Genomic DNA, 19,178 nt, shown 5'->3' with positions numbered 1-19,178 from the left:
AATAAATAAGCAAATAGGGGAGAAGAGACAATCTCCCATTCAGAAGAATTCCCAATAATTTATGTAGAACACCCGAACGGAGATGCAGTATAACTTCCGACTCCTTAAGTGGCGACTACACAGTGCCTTCATTCCAAACAACACAGTACAAAAGAGAATTTAAAAAAAAAAAAAAGTAACATTAGAGTGGAGAATGGAGAAAGCGGACATAAACCTTCTCAGCCAGGTGACCAAAGCCAACATTAACAGTGATAAATCATGATGACAGTACGTACTCTTGACGTGATGTGACAAGAATATAAGAATGGCACTTTACCTCTGTGGTCTTCCTCCCCAAAACCCAGAACACCAGTCTAACAATGAGAAAAACATGAGACAAATCCCGATTGAGGGACATTCTACAAAATACCTGATCAGTTCTCCTCACAACTGACAAGGTCATCAAACCAATGAAAGTCTGAGAAATTGTCACAGCAAGAGGAGCCTAAGGAGACATGACAACTAAACGTCATCCCGGTGGGATCCTAAAACAGAAAAAATACATTAGTTAAAAAGGAAAAGGGAGTGAACTATGGACTTTAGTTAATAACAGTGTTTCAATATTGGTTAATTAACTGTAACAAACGTACCATGCCAAGGTCATCTATTAATAATAGAAGAAACTGGGTACTGGGCATATGGGAACTCTCTGTATTATCCTCTCAGTTTTTCTGTAAAATTAAAACTGTACAAAACAATCTACTTAATTTTAAAAAATTTACCTCAAGATGATTTATGATCTCTGGCACAGAAGTCTTATTCACATCTCCAGCTCTAAAAGCACCTTCTTTTCAGTAGTCTAGAAAAGTGACAAAATGAGGAATTAGTTATCCTTTTGCTAACTTCCTAACTCAGTATGGAAACATGACAAAAACTCAAGACTTCTGGTGCTTATAGGTAACAGCACACAGGAGGCTAGACCACACTTTTAGGGCAGGTGGTTCCTTCCCAAGTACCATCACAAGCTGAATCATCATCTTTTCTTTTAGGTCACAAGTATTTTCTACAGTAACTAAATTCTACATTATCCCAAGAAGAGAGCAGCAGTCCAGAAAAATAAAAAAATAACCCAACATTTGTTTTCTTAAGGCTTTTGAAGCACACCTGGTTGTGACGTAGCATCCTGAGCCATCTATTTATAGAAGAAAGGATGAAGCCCAGGCCCTGCAAGCACGTAAGAAACTTTAAATTGTACGGCCAAAATAATAAGTATCTTTTTAAAAAAATGCTGGATTAGGTACAATCCATTTCTGTTCCATGAAGAGCAATTTATATAAAGAACAGTAACCTTACTGGCTTATTTTGACAGATGAGTATTCTCTCTCCCCATCATTCAGAAACTACGATAGTCCCCTCTCACATGTGGTTTCGCCTCCTGCAGTTTCAGTTACCCGTGGTCAACTGCAGTCCAGAAGCAGAGGATCCACCTTCCAACAAAGCATCAGAAGGTCAATAGTGGCCTAACGCTATGTCACAGTGCCTATGCCATTCATCCCACTGTAGATCAGGCAGGCATTTTATCATCTCACATCATCATCATAAGAAGGGTAAGTACAGTACAATAAGCTTTTTTTAAAAAAATATTTTATTTATTTATTTCAGACAGAGAGAGAGAGCACAAGCGAGGGAGAGGGGAAGAGAGAGAAGCAGGCTCCCGGCTGGGCAGGGAGCCCAACGCGGGGCTCAATCCCAGGACCCCAGGAACATGACCTGAACCGAAGGCAGATGCTTCACCGACTGAGCCACCCAGGTGCCCCTAAAATAAGCTATTTCTTTTCAAGATTTTATTTATTTATTTGAGAGAGAGAGAGAATGAGAGAGAGCACCAGAGGGGAGAGGTCAGAGGGAGAAGCATACTCCCCACTAAGCAGGGAGCCTGATGTGGGACTCGATCCTGGGACTCCAGGATCACGACCTGAGCTGAAGGCAGTTGCTTAACCAACTGAGCCACCCAGGTGCCCCAAAATAAGCTATTTTAAGAGAGACACCACATTCACATAACTTTCATTACAGTATACGGTCATAAATATTCTATTTTATGACTATTAATCTCTTCCTGTCCCTACTTTACAAACTTTATCACAGGTTATATACAGAAAAAAACAGAGTAGGGACGCCTGGGTGGCTCAGGCATTAAACGTGTGCCTTCGGCTCAGGTCATGATCCCGGTGTCCTGGGATCGAGCCTCGCGTTGGACTCCCTGCTCAGCGGGCAGTCTGCTTCTCCCTCTCCGGCTCCCCCAATTGTGTTCCCTCTCTCGCTGTCTCTGTCAAATAAATAAATAAAATCTTAAAAACAAAACAAAACATAGTATTATGGGGTTTGGTACTATCTGCAGTTTGGGGAATCCACTGGGTATCTTCAAACGTATTCCCTGTGGATAAGGGGGGGGGGGGAACTACCATACCTTCATCCAGTAAACCTAATAATCCAATGTTAACTTTATCATTTGGGGGCAAATAATGCCTTATATCAGAGGGACCACAGATACAAGTCTCTAATTAATCTCCTGACTGAACCTCATTTTATAACCACAGGAGAGTTAACATACCCTGTTTATCTGTATATTTTCAGCACTTTACCATATTTTTTCTTACTTTTTAATTTCTCAATTACTTTATCTTAAACATTACCCAAAAAATGAGCCAAAGTCCTGGGCACCTACATGAATGCTGTTTTCTACCACATGTAATAGCTTTTTCGGATCTCTGATATGACAATGAGAAATCCACCCCACATTCATGCTTTCTCCCAGTGACCTAAATCACCACAGCTTTCTCCCCTTCCTAAATGCCCAAAAAGTCATGCGTTTATTACCACTATGAACACCTGAAATAATGTTTTTTAACTTTTTATTCTCCTCTAGGTATTATCACTGTAAATCTTGAGAACAAAAAACCAACAGCGCCTTGTGCACACTAAATACTTAGTATAAATGACAAAATACAGGATTTTACATTAATTGGGAATCAAGGTGTTTCAAGGTCTTGTTTTTTTTTTTTTTTTAAACAAAAGGGTGTTTATTTGTAAAAAGCCAAAGGGGCTCCTCAGGCAACAGGACAGACAGGCCGGCTTCTCAGGGGTCAGGGGCATTTGGGCAGATGTGCTTGAGTAGGGGGAGGGGGTGCCCTCTGAGTCCTCTGTGTCACCCTGGTCTGCCCTGGGGACAGGCGGCACTAGCTCAAAGACAGGGTAAACTCCAAAGGCCTCAGCCTCCAGCAATTCTGGAACAGAATCCTCCTTGGTCAGCACTGGGGTTCATCAGTGCTGCCTGCAGTAATGCTTCCAGGATTGCTCTCTTTAGCCCAGCCATGGGGGCCGAGCATCCTCTGCGACCCCTTCTGGTGGTCTGGCAAGTGACAGGGCAGCTGGGCTGACAGATGCCCCCAGGGCTGGGCTCGGTGCCCTTTTGCAGGGAGCCTCCCGAATGGAAACTGATTATGGTTCTCAGGGAGATCCAGCAGGATGAGGAGGGCCACCCTGCGCCCGGGGACTGGTGTCCCTGCCCTGCCACTCTAGGCCTGAGGATTTCTCTGCACCCCCACCTGCCCTCTGTCACTCTTCCTCCTGGGGATCCACCACTAGCACCCACTTGAAGATGTGAAGGGAAGTGTTGCCCACAGTCACCCAGGACATCTCCCATCTCCAGACCTTCTCGATGGTTGCCATCACTTTCCTGATGTCATCCTTACCCCAGCTCTGGGTCTCAGTCCATATGGTCCAGCCAGCCATGCTGGCAGGGCCAAGGTCGAGGCTGCGGGTGGGCTGCCTCCCGTCCGGCTGGCTTAGGCTCGGCACCGGACCCGGGTGCCGCTCTCTTGGCCTGCCGTCCCTCCCTCCAAGGTCTTCATTAGGTCAATTCTTAAATGGCATTATTTAAAAAGAAAGACAGGACAACTGACTGGTAACACATGCTAGAGGCAGATCATATCCACATTTTATTAAAGAGATTACTTATAACAGTGTTTTTCAAATGGTAAGTTGTGGCCTATTAGTGAATTGTGTAACAAATTTATTGGGTGATGACAAGTATTTAAGGAAAAAAAAGAAATGTCATAGAAAGTATCAGAGTGCTTTATACACAGTAATGGTCAACAGTGGTTCAAAAAACTTGTTTGAGTGTGGATATGTATTAAATCATGATTTAAATGTGTTGTTTATTTTTTTGTTTTACTGTGGTTTGCTATGAGAAACACTGACTTACAATATAGCAAGGTATTATAGGTTATGTAAGAAAGAATATTTACTACCTTTCCATTTTACTTTTATCTGAATAGATGGCAGCTTTCTAATTAACCAAATGGAGTTGAGAAACATCTGGATATAAAAGCCAAAACATCTCGGGGCGCCTGGGTGGCTCAGTTGGTTAGGCGACTGCCTTCGGCTCAGGTCATGATCCTGGAGTCCCTGGATCGAGTCCCGCATCGGGCTCCCTGCTCGGCAGGGAGTCTGCTTCTCCCTCTGACCCTCTCCCCTCTCATGTGCTTGCTCTCTCTCATTCTCTCTCTCTCTCAAATAAATAAATAAAATCTTAAAAAAAAAAAAAAAAAAGCCAAAACATCTCTTTATGTTATGAATTTTTATGTGACTTTATCTTTCTCAAATGCAGCCTCAATGTGTTTTGTGTGGCTTCCTCACATACTACTGGAGGTTCCTGCCTTCTAAAAAGATTTTTTTAAGTAATCAGTTTCCTAAACCCAGAAATTCAAGATCACAAACTGTGGGAATTTCCAAGGTAAGAAAGATGAACAAAAATATCATTTATAATCATTTATTTAACAATGACAAACCTGATAATCCTCCCAAATCCACTGTTCATTCATTTAACAAAATCTGAGTACGCAGCTTAGAGGTAGAGAAGACCCATGCCCTCAAAGAAACACAATGACAGAGTAGAGTGGGATTAAGTTTTATAATAAGTTGTCAGATACAGAAACAATTAAAATAAGACAAGGAAAAAGAGCATGAAGGAAAGCTTCATCGAAGAGATGATATTTAAGCTAGGTTGCAAAGAATAGGATTTTTTGAAATAAAAACAATAGAAATAGAAAGTTGGAAGGAACTCTACGCATCATGTAACCAAGTGGCTCCCAACTGGGGATGATTTTGCCCAAAAAGGCACATTTGGAAATGTCTGGAGACAATTATAGTTGTCATAGTGGAGAGAGATGCTACTGGCATTTGGTAGGCAGAGGCCAAGGACACTGCTCAACATCCTACAGGCATAGGACAGCCCCTGACACCAAAGAATTATCTGGCCCCAAATGTCAATAGTGCCAAGGTTGAGAAACCCTGAATCCAACCTCAGTACAATCCCCTTGTTTTACACAAGAAGGTAACTGAAGGCCACAGGGATTTTAAAATTTGCTAAAAAAGCTAAGTTTATAAAACAGGCCTCATAACATCTTGTCCAGTGTTTAATTCACAACACACACCCACACATGTTATTATACTAGGAAACAGATGTTTTAAAAGAGTGGGAACGTTTGTATAAGGTGGAAAAACAAACTATCTAGATAGAAATCAAAGGTGATATTATTATGCCGTCTTTCTTGAAACAGATCTATCAATGGCTCAAAGCAAGAATGATGCTACCATTTAAAAAATTATACCCGTATTTGTTTATAATACTAGATTTATCATCTATACAACTTGGTTGTTGAACATGGCCCTGTAAGAAAAATTACAACAAAAACTAGGAAGTTGGAAGATCAGCATATGCACACATCACACTCAGTTACTCCTGAGGGCAGGTCTTTGAAGCTCTACCAGCTCGAGCCACAACCACTGGGTGTCTGGAACCTGGGTAGGATTTGCCCCTTTAATTCAAAATCAACTGCTAAATTACCCTTCCGTTGGCTGGTGAGGCTTCTAATTAAAACAATGAAATCTACAAAGACCTCCTTAGGGTCCTGAATTAAGGGCCTGGACATCTGAGGTTACCTGGACATCTTTTATTTTCTCATCCTTGCTATTCAATGCACAAAAGGGATGGGAGTGAGGGGATAAGATAAACATGTTAACAGCAATACAGATCAGATTTCAAAAAAGGCTGTTGTTCTAATAACTACAGAAATAAAGACATATATATAGATATACACTCCTTACCTCCAATTTTTCAAATGATGAAGCTTCAAATAAGATACCTTGTCCAGTTTGACACACAACAATTCACGGTGAAAAACTTGAGAAAAGGCTGCAGACACTATCCTAAAAAAATTAAAGACCCAACAGGTAAGATTTCAACTATGAAAGGTTTAAAGAAAAGAGCATGAGCAAGTTATACAGCAAATAAATGGTCATGAAAGAGAAAGCAGCTGTTTGTACCGCTTTACTACATGAAATTCCAGAGAATAAAGTTGATGTTCCATCAATACTAATAGAAAGTTCACCTGACTATATCAGTCACCTTGTTCCCCTTCCCACTAAGTCACTTCCAGTACCTAAGGGAGAGCCGGCAACAGCAGAGGGTTAGGGTTAGGGCAAAGCTTTTCTGAGGTTTCGTCTTCACAGAAAGCTAGCAAGAGGAACTTTAACTGCATCTCTGCCAAACCATCAGGGGTCCCTACAGCTCCCCATTTATACTAGCCATTAAAATTAATGGGTTTCAGGCTCTTTAAGAGCCATAGGTCTTAAAATTTAAATGACTCCATACCAAGTCTAAGTTATTCTCTGGTAAAGTAAAGGATTTTTTTAGATTTCCACACCCCAAATGAGCACCACACCCTCACTGCAAAGCCCAAAAGCAAAGAGGGTATATGGTTCTTTGTCACCTGCTATACCTTCTCAATAGAATTACAACTGCTCACTAAAGACTGGGAGGCCCTCCCCATAACCCAACTCACAAAGTCACTCATCTATCACTCAAAAATATGAAAAAAGAAAAATACTTGATCATAAGCCTCAGTGAAAAAATAGCCTTATATAAAGAGGAAAGCAGAAATAAGTACATACCTATCAATAATTACTTTAAATGTAAATAAACTAAAGCTCCAATAAGAAGATACAAGGTTAAGGGTTGCCTGGCTGGCTATCAGTACAGCATGCAACTCTTGATTTCAGGGTCATGAGTTCAAGCCTCATACTGGGTGTGGGGCCTACTTAATTAAAAAAAAAAAAGATACAGGGTCACTCAATGAATTAAAAAAACAGGAACCATCTATACACGGTCTACAAGAGAGTCACTTTAGAACTAAAGACACATGTAGACTGAAAGTGAAGGGATGGGAAAGCATTTATCATACAAATCAAGTGAGGAAAAAAAAAAAGCCAGGGTAACAGGGGCACCTGGGTGGCTCAGTCGGTTAACCACCTGACTCCTGATCTCAGATCAAGTCTTGAGCTCGGGCCGTGGGTTCAGGCCCCATGTTGGGCTCCACAGCCTATTAAAAAAAAAAAAAAAAGCTTACTATGTACAAAAGCCAGAGTAGCAACACCTATAACAGACAAAATAGACTTTAAAACAAAGACTGGAGCAAAAGACAAAGAAAGGCACTACATAATGATAAAGGAAACAATGCAATAAGAGGATATAATAATTGTACGCATCTTTGCACCCAACATAGGTGCACCAAAATACATAAAACAGTTATTAACAGACAGAAAGGGAGAAACAGACAGTAATGAAATAACAGTAGCGGACTTTAACACCCCACTTCTATCAACAGATAGATCATTCAGACAGAAAATGAAAAGGAAAGAATGGCTTTAAACGGCACATTAGACCAGATGGACCTAACAGATATAAACAGACCATTCCATCCAAAAACAACAGAATACACATTCTTTTCAAGTGCACACAGAACGTTCTCCAGAAGATATCATGTAAGGCCACAAAACAAATCTCAATAATTTTAAGAAAACTGAAAACACATCAACCATCTTTTCTGACAAAAACAGTATGAAACTACAAATGAATTACAAGAAAAAAATCTGGAAAACACAAATACATGTAGGCTAAACAACATGCTACTAAAAAACGGGTCAACCAAGAAATCAAACGGGAAATCAAAAAAATACATGGAGACATATGAAAATGAAAATATGCTGGTCCAAAATCTTTGGGATGCAGTAAAAGCACTTCTAAGAGGGAAGTTTATAGCAATACAAGCCTTCTTGAAGAAATGAGAAAAATGTCAGGTAAACAACCTAACCTTACTCCTAAGGAAGCTAGGAAAAAACAAGGCCCAAAACTAGTAGAAAGAAGGAAGTAGTAAAAGATTACAGGAAAAATAAATGACATAGAGACTAAAACTACAATAAAAAAAGATCAATGAAACCAGGAGCTGGTTCTTGAAAAAGATAAAATCGATAAATCTTTAGCCAGATTCATCAAGAAAAAAAGAGAGCTCAAATAAATAAAATCAGAAATGAAAGAGAAGTAACAACTGACACCACAAAAACACGAAGGACTGTAAGAGACTACTACCAAAAACTATGCAGCATGAAAATGGACAACCTAGAAGAGTTGGCTAAATTCCTAGAAACATATAATCTTCCAAAACTGAATCAGGAAGAAATAGAATATTTGAACAGAATGATTACTATAGTCGCAATAAAACTGAATTAGTAATCAAAAAACTTACAAAAAACAAAAGTCTAGGACCAGACAGCTTCACAGGTGAATTCTACCAAATATTTAAAGAGTTAATACCTATCCTGCACAAAGTATTCCAAAAAATAGGAAGGAAAACTTCCATTATCATTCTATGACACCAGCATTACCCTGATACCAAAACCAGACAAAGATACTACAATAAAAGAAAATTACAGAGCAATATTCCTGATGAACACAGATGCAAAAATCCTCAACAAAATATGAGCAAACCAAATTCATTATTACATTAAAAGAATCACTCACTGTGATCAGTAGGATTTATTCCAAGGATGCAAAGGTGCTACAATATTCGCAAATCAATGAGATACATCAAATAATCAAGAGAAAGGATAAAAACCTTATGATCATCTTAACAGATGCAGAAAAAGCACTTGAAAGAGTACAACATCCACTCACAATAAACACTCCCAACAAAGTAGGATGAGAGAACATACATACGTCAATACAATAAAAGCCATATATAAAAACCCACAGCTAACAGCATACTCAACAACAAAAAAGTGAGAGCTTTTCCTCTAAGATCAGGAACAAGATAAGGATGTCCACACTCAACACTTTTGCTCAACATAGACCTGGAAGTCCTAGTCAGAGCAATCAGACAAGAAAAAGAAAAAAAAAAAAAGGGCACCAAAGTGGTAGGGAAAAAGTAAAACTCACTATTTGCAGATGACATGATACTATATAGAAAAAACCCTAAAGGCTCCACCAAAAAATTATTAGAATTGATAAATGAATTCAGTAAATTGCAGGATATAAAATTAATATACAGAAATCTGTTGCATTTCTATACACTAATAATGAAGTAGTAGAAACAGAAATTAAAACAATTCCATTTACAATTGCACCAAAGAGAATAAAATACCTAGGAATAAACTTAACCAAGAAGGTGAAAGACCTATACTCTGAAAACTATAAAACACCGATGAAAGAAACTGAAGAGACACAAATGGAAGGATACTTTGTACTGATGGATTAGAATATTTTTTAAATATCCATAATACCCTAAGAAATCTATACATTCAGTGTAATCCCCATTGAAACACCAGGAGTGCTTTTCACAGAACTAGAACAAATAATACTAAAATCTATATGGAACCACAAAAGACCTTGAATAGCCAAAGCAATCTTGAGAAAGAACAAAGCTGGAGGTATTACAATCCCAGATATCAAGACATACTATAAAGCTGTAATAATTAACACTATGGTACTGGCACAAAAACAGACACATAGATCAAAGAAACAGAATAGAGAGCACAGAAATAAACCCACACTTAGTCAATTAAGCCATGACAAAGGAGGCAAGAGTATACAATGGGGAAAGGAGTCTCTCCAATAAATGGTGCTGGGAAACTGAACAGCTACATGCTAAACAACGAAAATGGACCACTTTCTTACACCATACACAAAAATAAACTCAAAATGGATTGAAGACCTAAATGTAAGACCTGAAAATACAAAACTCCTCGAAGAAAACATAGCTAGTAATTTCTTTGACATCAGCCTTAGCAACATTTTTCTAGATATGTCCCCCAGGCAAGGGAAACAAAAGCATAATTAAACTACTGGAACTACATCAAAATAAAAAGCTTTTACACAACAAAGAAAAGCATTAACAAAATGAAAAGGCAACCTACTGAATGGGAAAAGATACTTGCAAATGATATTAACTGATAAGGGGCTAATATCCAAAATATAAAAAGAACTTCTAACAACTCAAGGCCAAAAAAACCCTCAAATAATCTGACTAAAAAATGAGAAGACCTGAATGGACATTTTTCCAAAGACATACAAATGGCCGACACAGAAAAGATTCTCAGTCATCAGGGAAATGCAAATCACAATGAAATACCACCTTAAACCTGTCAGAATAGCTATTATCAAAAAGACAAGAAATAACAAGTGTTGGGAAGGATGTAGAGAAAAGGGAATCTTCATTCACTGTTGGTGGAAAGGTAAATGGGTATAGCCACTGTGGAAAACAGTATGGAGGTTCCACAAAAAATTAAAAATAGAAATTCCACTACTGGGTACTTACCCAAAGAAAATGAAAACATTAATTCGAAAAAATACATGCACCCTTATGTTTACTGCAGCATTATTTACAATAGCCAAGATATGGGAGCAACTCAAGTGTCCATCTGTAGATGAATGAACGAATGAAGATACAGCATGTATGTGTGTGTGTGTGTGTGTGTGTATGCGCGCGTATGTGTGTATGATGGAGTATTACTCAATCATAAAAAATGGTTATCTTGCCGGGATGCCTGGGTGGCTCAGTCGTTAAGCGTCTGCCTTCGGCTCAGGTCATGATCCCAGGGTCCTGGGATCGAGCCCTGCATCGGGCTCCCTGCTCCGCGGGAAGCCTGCTTCTTCCTCTTCCACTCCCCCTGCTTGTGTTCCCTCTCTCACTGTGTCCCTCTCTGTCAAATAAATAAAATCTTAAAAAAAAAAAAAAAAGGTATCTTGTCATTTGAGACAACATGGATGGGACCTAGAAGGTATTGTGCTAAGTGAAATAAATCAGAGAAAGACAAATACCATATGATTTCACTTACATGTAGAATCTAAAAAGCAAAACAAACAATAAAACAGACTCTTAAATGGAGAGAACAAACTGATGGTTGCCATAGGGGAGGTGGGTGGGGGAATGGGTGAAACAAAGGGGAGTAAGATGTGCAAACTTCTAGTTATAAAATAAGTCACTGAAATGAAAAGTAACATAGGGAATGTAGTCAGTAATATTGTAATAATGTTGTTTGGTGACAGATGGTAACTACACTTGTGGTGAGCACTGAGTAATATATAGAATTGTTGAATCAGTGTATTGGACATCTGAAACTAATGTAACACTGTACACTACTTACACATCAATTTAAAAAAGAAGAAAGCAGTCTTCAGTTCCCCAAAAGGCATTATTAACAACTCAAGAACTGACTAGATATTTTAGGTTAACCAAGTAGCCCTACTGAATGAGGAAAAATTCTTCTACAGAGAAAGATTACAGCTAATAATGGCAGAAGTGACCAAACCAGAACAATCACTACTTTGTTTTATTTATTTATTAATAAGTAAACTCTACGCCCTATGTGGGACTTGAACACATAACCCCAAGATCAAGAGTCACATGCTCTACCAACTCAGCCATCCAGGCGCCCCTCAATTTTTTAATTTTTAATTAAATAACTAATCCATGCATTGGTAATCAATGGATAGTAAAAGAATTAGGTAAAAAGTGGGGCTTCATGAAGGGATCAGGATGTTATCACCTAAGCCTGCTGACAAATCAGACTATATAAAAAAATTTTTTAAAGAACCAGGGAAACTTGAACCTGGACAAAATACCATATCAGCTATTAAGAAATCATTATCAGGTGTGTTGTATATGATAATGCATTATTGCAGTAATGCAAGAAAAGGTGCTGTTTTAGAGACGTATTATTTAGGAATAAAACAATGTCTTAGATATGCTATAAATTCTCAGCAGAACAGTGGGCTGGGGGAAGAGGAAACAAGTATGGTGAAATGTTGATGACCGCAGCACAGAGGTTCACTGAACTTAATTTGTGTACATTTCGAAATGTTCACAAATAAAAAGGCAAAAATAAAAAGCAATCAGCTAGGAGTCACTGCGGAGTCCTTTAAGGAGAAAACATCAATGAATTCAAATTAACATTTAAAAGCTGACCATTTTCATTATTTTGTACAGAGACTGCAGAAAAAGAAGCTGGGGATATAAAACTACTGCAAGGCTTCTTAAAGCAGTCCAGAGAGAAAATCCTTAAAAAGCCAACACTGTTCAATTTAACTATCAGTTTAATATTAATATTAAAATTAGTAATCCTATTATTAATTATAATTATCACATTATCATTTATAACTGATTATATTACACATATTAATCTACGTATTTAATGAAAAGTTGTTATATGCAACGCTCTGCAATAAGTGATAAAGCAAGACTGTGAAGCCCATGCCCTGTTTTAAAGCTTCCACTTGAGCTGGTGAAAAAGAACATACTGCATACCCTAGTAACACACAGTTCAGAGAAGGGAGAGATGGGTTCAGGTAAATCAAATTTACTGAAGAAAAATAAAGTAGACAACAAAATAGAGGAGTTTAAAAAAGGAAGGGAAAAAATGCAAATGTTCTGATGAGGATATTCAAAAGATAATGGCACCAGTCACAGTTCTATCAACATTTTATTTTTTATTTTTTTTAAGATCTGAGAGAGAGAGAGAGAGCGCGCGCGCGCACCCAAACAGGGACAGAGGGCAGAGGGTGAGGGAGAGGAGGAGACTCCCCACAGAGTGCAGAGCCCCACACGGGGCTCAAATCTCACGACCCTGAGACCATGACCTGAGCCGAAAGCAAGAGTCTGATGCCTAACCAACTGAGCCACCCAGGCGCCCCTCCATCAACATTTCAGAGCATGACAGATTTGTCAGTGGGACAGGAGGCAAAACTAATAAATGAACTTTCAAGAAAAGAATCCTTACAGGGATTTAAAAAAATAGTTCTTGAAAAAAAAATGGAGTAATATTGAATTTGAGGCCACATCCGCATACCCTTTAATATGTAGTAAACGAACACTATGTGACTGAGTATACTCCAAGTAAACAAGGACATCTGACATTCACAGACCTAATATAACTGTTCAAGGTTACCATAACCAGGGCACTGCAAATACGATGTGAGCACCATGCAGAAGCAGAGGCACCACCGTACTTGTGGTGAAGCACTGACTCTAATGCTGCCAAAAGGGTCCAAGGCAGAAACGCTTTTTGTTCCCCCTAAGATTCACGTGATCAGAGCAAACAAGATTTTGACTAGTATCTTAATCAAGAGTGATTAGAGAATAAGAAAAGAAGCCTTACAGAAGATATCCAGTAAAGGAGTTAGAGTTTGATTTTAACCATAAGAATGACAAGGATGGCAAATATGTTAGGGGAAAAAAAGGTATGTCTCAGAACTGGAAAAACTGAAACATGTCTAAAGAGAAGGAAAGGGACTGACTGTACATGTGGGGAAGACAAAAGACTAGTAACAAAGCAAGCTTTCCAACAGGGCAGCGGAGTTGGCAAATTCCAGAGCTTAGTGGAACCATGTTCTAGAAATGGCCGGGGCGGGGGGAAGTCAGTGAGGATCGGATATGAAGGAGTTATCTCCCAACTGTCAAAATCCTTAGGACATGAGTCATGAAGTCATTCTATCATTTAGTTTATAGAAAGAAAAAAGCATAACATGACAAAACTGGGCAATCGGTGAGTATCTACAGACAAGCTTTAACAGGTCACAAGAGATGAAAAAACGCTCTAGTGGTCATTGTCCTTAACCAGGTGTAGAGCCACAGACAAGTCACTTAACTTCTCTTAGGCCCTGTTTCCTAATCCTTTGTGTAATACCACATAACTATCACACCACCTCACAAGGCTATTATGGAAACTATACAAAGAAGGAAAATGGTTCTCACTTGTAAAGGACTATATTTTTTTTTTTTAAGATTTTATTTATTTATTTGACAGAGAGATAGCACAAGTAGGCAGAGAGAGAGGGAGAAGCAGACTCTCCACTGAGCAGGGAGCCCGATGCGGGGCTCGATCCCAGGACCACGGGATCATGACCCGAGCCGAAGGCAGCCGCCCAACTGACTGAGCCACCCAGGCGCCCCAAGGACTATATTAATTTATGAGGCTGTTTGAGAGCTCTCATAGGACAGCAAAAAGGAAACTCTGCACAACGGCATCTTTCTTTCTATTTCAAAAGGACAGATATATATCTTACCTACAAACAGATAAACTGAGACATATGTAATGATGATAAAAGTGTAGCTAGGAAAGCATTCTTTTCCACGACATTAAAAAAAATTAGTTGATATTGCACATCCCAATTTCAATAGCAATGAAGAGGGATTCCACGTTCTGAGACTCATTCCAGACACTATTTTTGGCTGAAACTTAAATATAACAAATGTGTCCATTGTCAAGGTCTAGAAACTGCCCAACGTTGAAGAGACTTAAAACACTGAGTATTCTGGTAAAACTTTGTATTTACACACACACACACAGAATATAACCTTTTAATACAAACGTACAAAAGTATCAAAGTGAGTACAATTACATGTGCAATTACATAAAACTTAAAGCGAACTAGGGGCTGAGTCTGAACTCTTAGAGAAACATGACAAAATCATATTCTGCCATAAAGAGCCAACAGAAGGACCTCCTCTCTTGGTTATGGCACATTAGGTGATCTGAACCAACCTTCCTGCTGAAGACATGTAAATAGAGCTGCACAAAATATAAGAAATGACTTTTGTAAATGACTGAAGAACCGACAGGATAGTGCTTTTGGACTGATTAGAGGACCAGAAAATTCTGAGAAGTTACCCCAACAATCCAGAAGAAACGGAGGTTAAACTGTATCTGACAGCCTGACAAGCTGAGAAGAACAAAAGAAAATCCTCTTCTCCCACCTTCAGGTTAGGAATCTGAGGAGCAGCACCTTATTAGTAAGGGTGAATCAGAAATGAAACAGTCCAGGGACGCCTGGGTGGCTCAGTTGGTTAAGCGTCTGCCTTCAGCTCAGGTCATGATCCCAAGGTCCTGGGATCGAGTCCTGCATCGGGCTCCCTGCTCCGCGGGGAGTCTGCTTCTCCCTCTGCCTCTGTCTCTCTGTTTCTCATGAATAAATAAATAAAATCTTAAAAAAAAAAAAAAAAAGAAATGAATCAGTCCATACACTGAATGCAATTTGGCCTTGATTCATCTGGTTGGCCCAGAAAAATCTTGAAAGTTGAGATGAGGCTAAGTAATCCTGGATTCTTTCAAGCAGACGCCACAAAAATATGGGGCACCTGGGTGGCTCAAGCAGTTAAGCATCCAACTCTTGATTTTGGCTCAGGTCATGATCTCAGGGTTGTGAGTTCGAGCCCTCTATTGGGCTCTGCACTGGGCGTGGAGCCTGCTTAAGATTCTCTCCCTCTGCCCCCCCTCTCTCGCTCTCTTTAAAAAAAAAAGCAGATGCCACAAAAATAAATCCTTTCTGGAAGATATCCTTGGTCTCAAATAATTTGTAAAATAATTTTCCAAATCCAATGCCCAGCATACAATTGAAGAGAACTGGGCACTTGAGGAGACAAGAGAACAAGATCAAAAGCCACAGAAATAGCAAACAAAACAACAAAAAGTGACTCACAGAGACTACAAATATTGGAATTACCAAACAGATTTTTAAATTACAACTCGATCTCAGCAATGAACTAAAATACCATAAAAAGTGATATAGCAGGTTTTAAAAGAAATAAAAAGTAATTGTTACTGAAAAATATAAAAACCAAAATTAAGAATTCAATATACAGGTTTAACAGCCAGTGAAATAGTAAATCAGATCGACAGTTGAGACAGTAAATCAGAAGACAGATCAGGAAGAAAAAGTAGAAGGTCTACCATATAACACAGTTAATTGGACTCCCAGAAGAAAAAAAACAGTATGGGGCAGAAGCAATATTTGAGTAGCTGAAATTTTCCAAAAATGATACATGAAGTCAAACCACAAACTTAAGATTCTCAACGGGAGCACCTGGGTGGTTCAGTCAGTTAAGCATCTGCCTTCCGCTCAGGTCATGATCCCAGGGTCCTGGGATCAAGCCCCACGTCGAGCTCCCTGTTAGGCAGGGAGTCTGCTTCTCCCTCTCCCTCTGTACCTCCACCCACTCGTGAGCTCTCTCTCAAATAAATAAAATCTTAAAAAAAAAAATTATCAATGAATTCCAAACTCACAATCAACAAAGAAAAACTCAAATGCATGGGGGGTGGGGGAGGCGATTACTTTCAAAGAAGCAACACAAAGATAGCTTAATTTGCAACAAACATGGAAGCTAAAACAATCTCTAGGAAGCAGAAAGAAAAACAACTGCCTAGTATTGCACTGCAGAGAAAATATCCATCAAGAATGGAAATGAGGGGCACCTGGGTGGCTCAGTCGTTAAGCGTCTGCCTTCGGCTCAGGTCATGATCCCAGGGTCCTGGGATCGAGCCCCACATCGGGCTCCCCGCTCTGCAGGGAGTCTGCTTCTCCCTCTCCCACTCCCCCTGCTTGTGTTCCCTCTCTCGCTGTGTCTCTCTCTGTCAAATAAACAAATAAAATCTTTAAAAAAAAAGAATGGAAATGAAATATATTTTCAGACAAATAACAACAGAATTAACTTCCAGCAAACCCAAAAAATCATAAAGCAAAAGAAAACTGATCCAAATTGGAAAGTCAGAGATGCAGAAAAGAATGAAGAACCATGAAAGTTTAAGTAAGCAGTTTAAAACCTAACAAAACACTGTATAAAATAATGTCTTGGGGAGTTTAAGATACATACAGAAACTTACCTCTGAACTCATTAAGTTATATATACTAAATGTGTATAACTTTTATAAAAAAATATATACAGAATATGAAATTACAGGACAACAGCATGTATGTCAGGAGGTAGTTAAATGGAACTGAGTTTTAATATTCTTGCTTCAACCAAGAGGAAAGTAAAAGTATCACTTAACACTAGACTTTGATAAGTGAAATATACATGCTGTGAGGGCTGGGATAATCACAAAAGTATTAAAGTGAATATGTGGTATGTGAACCAATAATGGAAAAACTGATATAAAAAATTATCAAAATAAAGGAAGAAACAAAGAAAATATCTAACAGGTGAAACAGAAATGTGATGCTGGAAGTAATCCCAAAATACCAGTAATCATATTAAATGTGAATCAATTAAATGTTCTCCAAAAAATTAAAGATTATAAAATTGGATTAAAAAAAACAGGGGCGCCTAGGTGGCTCAGTTGGTTAAGCAACTGCCTTCAGCTCAGGTCATGATCCCAGGGTCCTGGGATTGAGCCCCGCTTCGGGCTCCCTGCTCTGCAGGAAGCCTGCTTCTCCCTCTGCCCACTCCCCCTGCTTGTGTGTGCACTCTCTCTCTCTCTGTAAAATGGATAAATCTCTTAAAAAAAAAAAAAAAAGACTAAAAGGATAGAAAATTACATCATGCGAAATTATCACTAGACTTAAGTCACTTCAAAAACAAAGTGTTTAATTCACCAGAACAACATAATTAACTAAATTTGTATGTGATTGGTAACATGGCCTCAAGTTATATACATAGGTAAAATGGATAGAATTACTAGGAGAAACAGACATAGGTCAGTATCACAGTGGCAGATTTAAAGATCTCTCTCTGGGCGCCTGGGTGGCTCAGTCGGTTGAGCATCTGCCTTCAGCTCAGGTCATGATCCCAGGGTCCTGGGATGAAGCCCATGTTGGGCTCTCTGCTCAGCAGGAAGCCTGCTGCTCCCTATCCATCTCCCCCTGCTTGTTCTCTCTCACTCTTTGTCATATAAATAACATCTTTAAAAAAAATCTCAGTAGTTAAAAGAATAAGAAGACAAAAAATCTGTAATGATACAGATATAAAACAATTAACAAACTTCACCAATGGGCACATAGAACACTGAATCCAAGAGCTACAGAATATATATTTGTCAAGCACTTATACTGCAGAAAAATGACAACAGGTTGACCATAAAGTAAATCTGAAAAAATTTTAAAGTCACTCAAAGGAAGTTCTCTAAGGAAAATGTGATTAAGACAGAAACCAATTGCAAAATACGCATACTTAGAAAATTCTATTACTAGAACTTAAAAAATACAATTTTAAATAACCAATGGATCAAAGAAGACATAACAATGGAAATTAGAAAATGATGTGAAATAATGAAAATATTACCCCCCAAAAATTACGGGATTCAGGTAAAGCAATACTTGAAAGTGAAATGATAATTTTTTGTTTTGTTTTTCAAGTTTTATTATGTTCAGTTAGCATATAGTACATCACTAGTTTTTTTTTTTTTAAGATTTTTTTTTTTTTTATTCATGAGAGACAGAGCGAGAGAGAAAGGCAGAGGGAGAAAGGCAGAGGGAGAAACAGGCTCCCAAGGAGCAGGGAGCCCGATGCGGGACTCGATCCCAGGACCCTGAGATCATGACCTGAGCCGAAGGCAGACGCTTAACCATCTGAGCCACCCAGGCGCCCCATCACTAGTTTTTGATGTAAGGTTCAACAATTCATTAGTTGCACATAACACCCAGTGCTCATCACAACACATGCCCTCCTTAATACCCATCTCCCGGTTACCCCATCCCCCATCCCCCTCCCTTCTGTAACCCTCAGTTTGTTTCCCAGAGTCCAGAGTCTCTCATGGTTTGTCTCCCTTGAAATGATAGTTTTAAATCCATGTGTTAGGAAGGAAATAAGATTGCAAATTTATACCTAACTACCCCTGTTAAGAAGTTAGAATAAGAAAAGCAAAGTAAACTCTAAATAAAGTAAAAGGAAATAATGAACATAAAAGCAGATATTAACAAGATAGAAAAACACCTAAAATGGTTTTTTGGAAAAATTACTCTAATTGCTAAACCACCACAGAAATTTTTTTTAAAGATTTTATTTATTTATTTGAGAGAGAGCACACAAGCA

General features: G+C 38.8%; 1 pseudogene; it reads right to left on the bottom strand.

Moving 5' to 3' along the window:
- Positions 1 to 3,047: 3,047 nt before the first annotated feature.
- Positions 3,048 to 3,771, bottom strand: LOC110594329 (annotated as a pseudogene).
- Positions 3,772 to 19,178: the final 15,407 nt, after the last annotated feature.

The sequence above is a fragment of the Neomonachus schauinslandi genome, chromosome X (assembly GCF_002201575.2).
Source record: "Neomonachus schauinslandi chromosome X, ASM220157v2, whole genome shotgun sequence".
In the NCBI taxonomy this organism is placed as follows: Eukaryota; Metazoa; Chordata; class Mammalia; order Carnivora; family Phocidae; genus Neomonachus; species Neomonachus schauinslandi.
The sequence above is the reverse complement of the archived record's forward strand: the minus strand, read 5'-3'. Positions and strand labels throughout refer to the sequence as shown.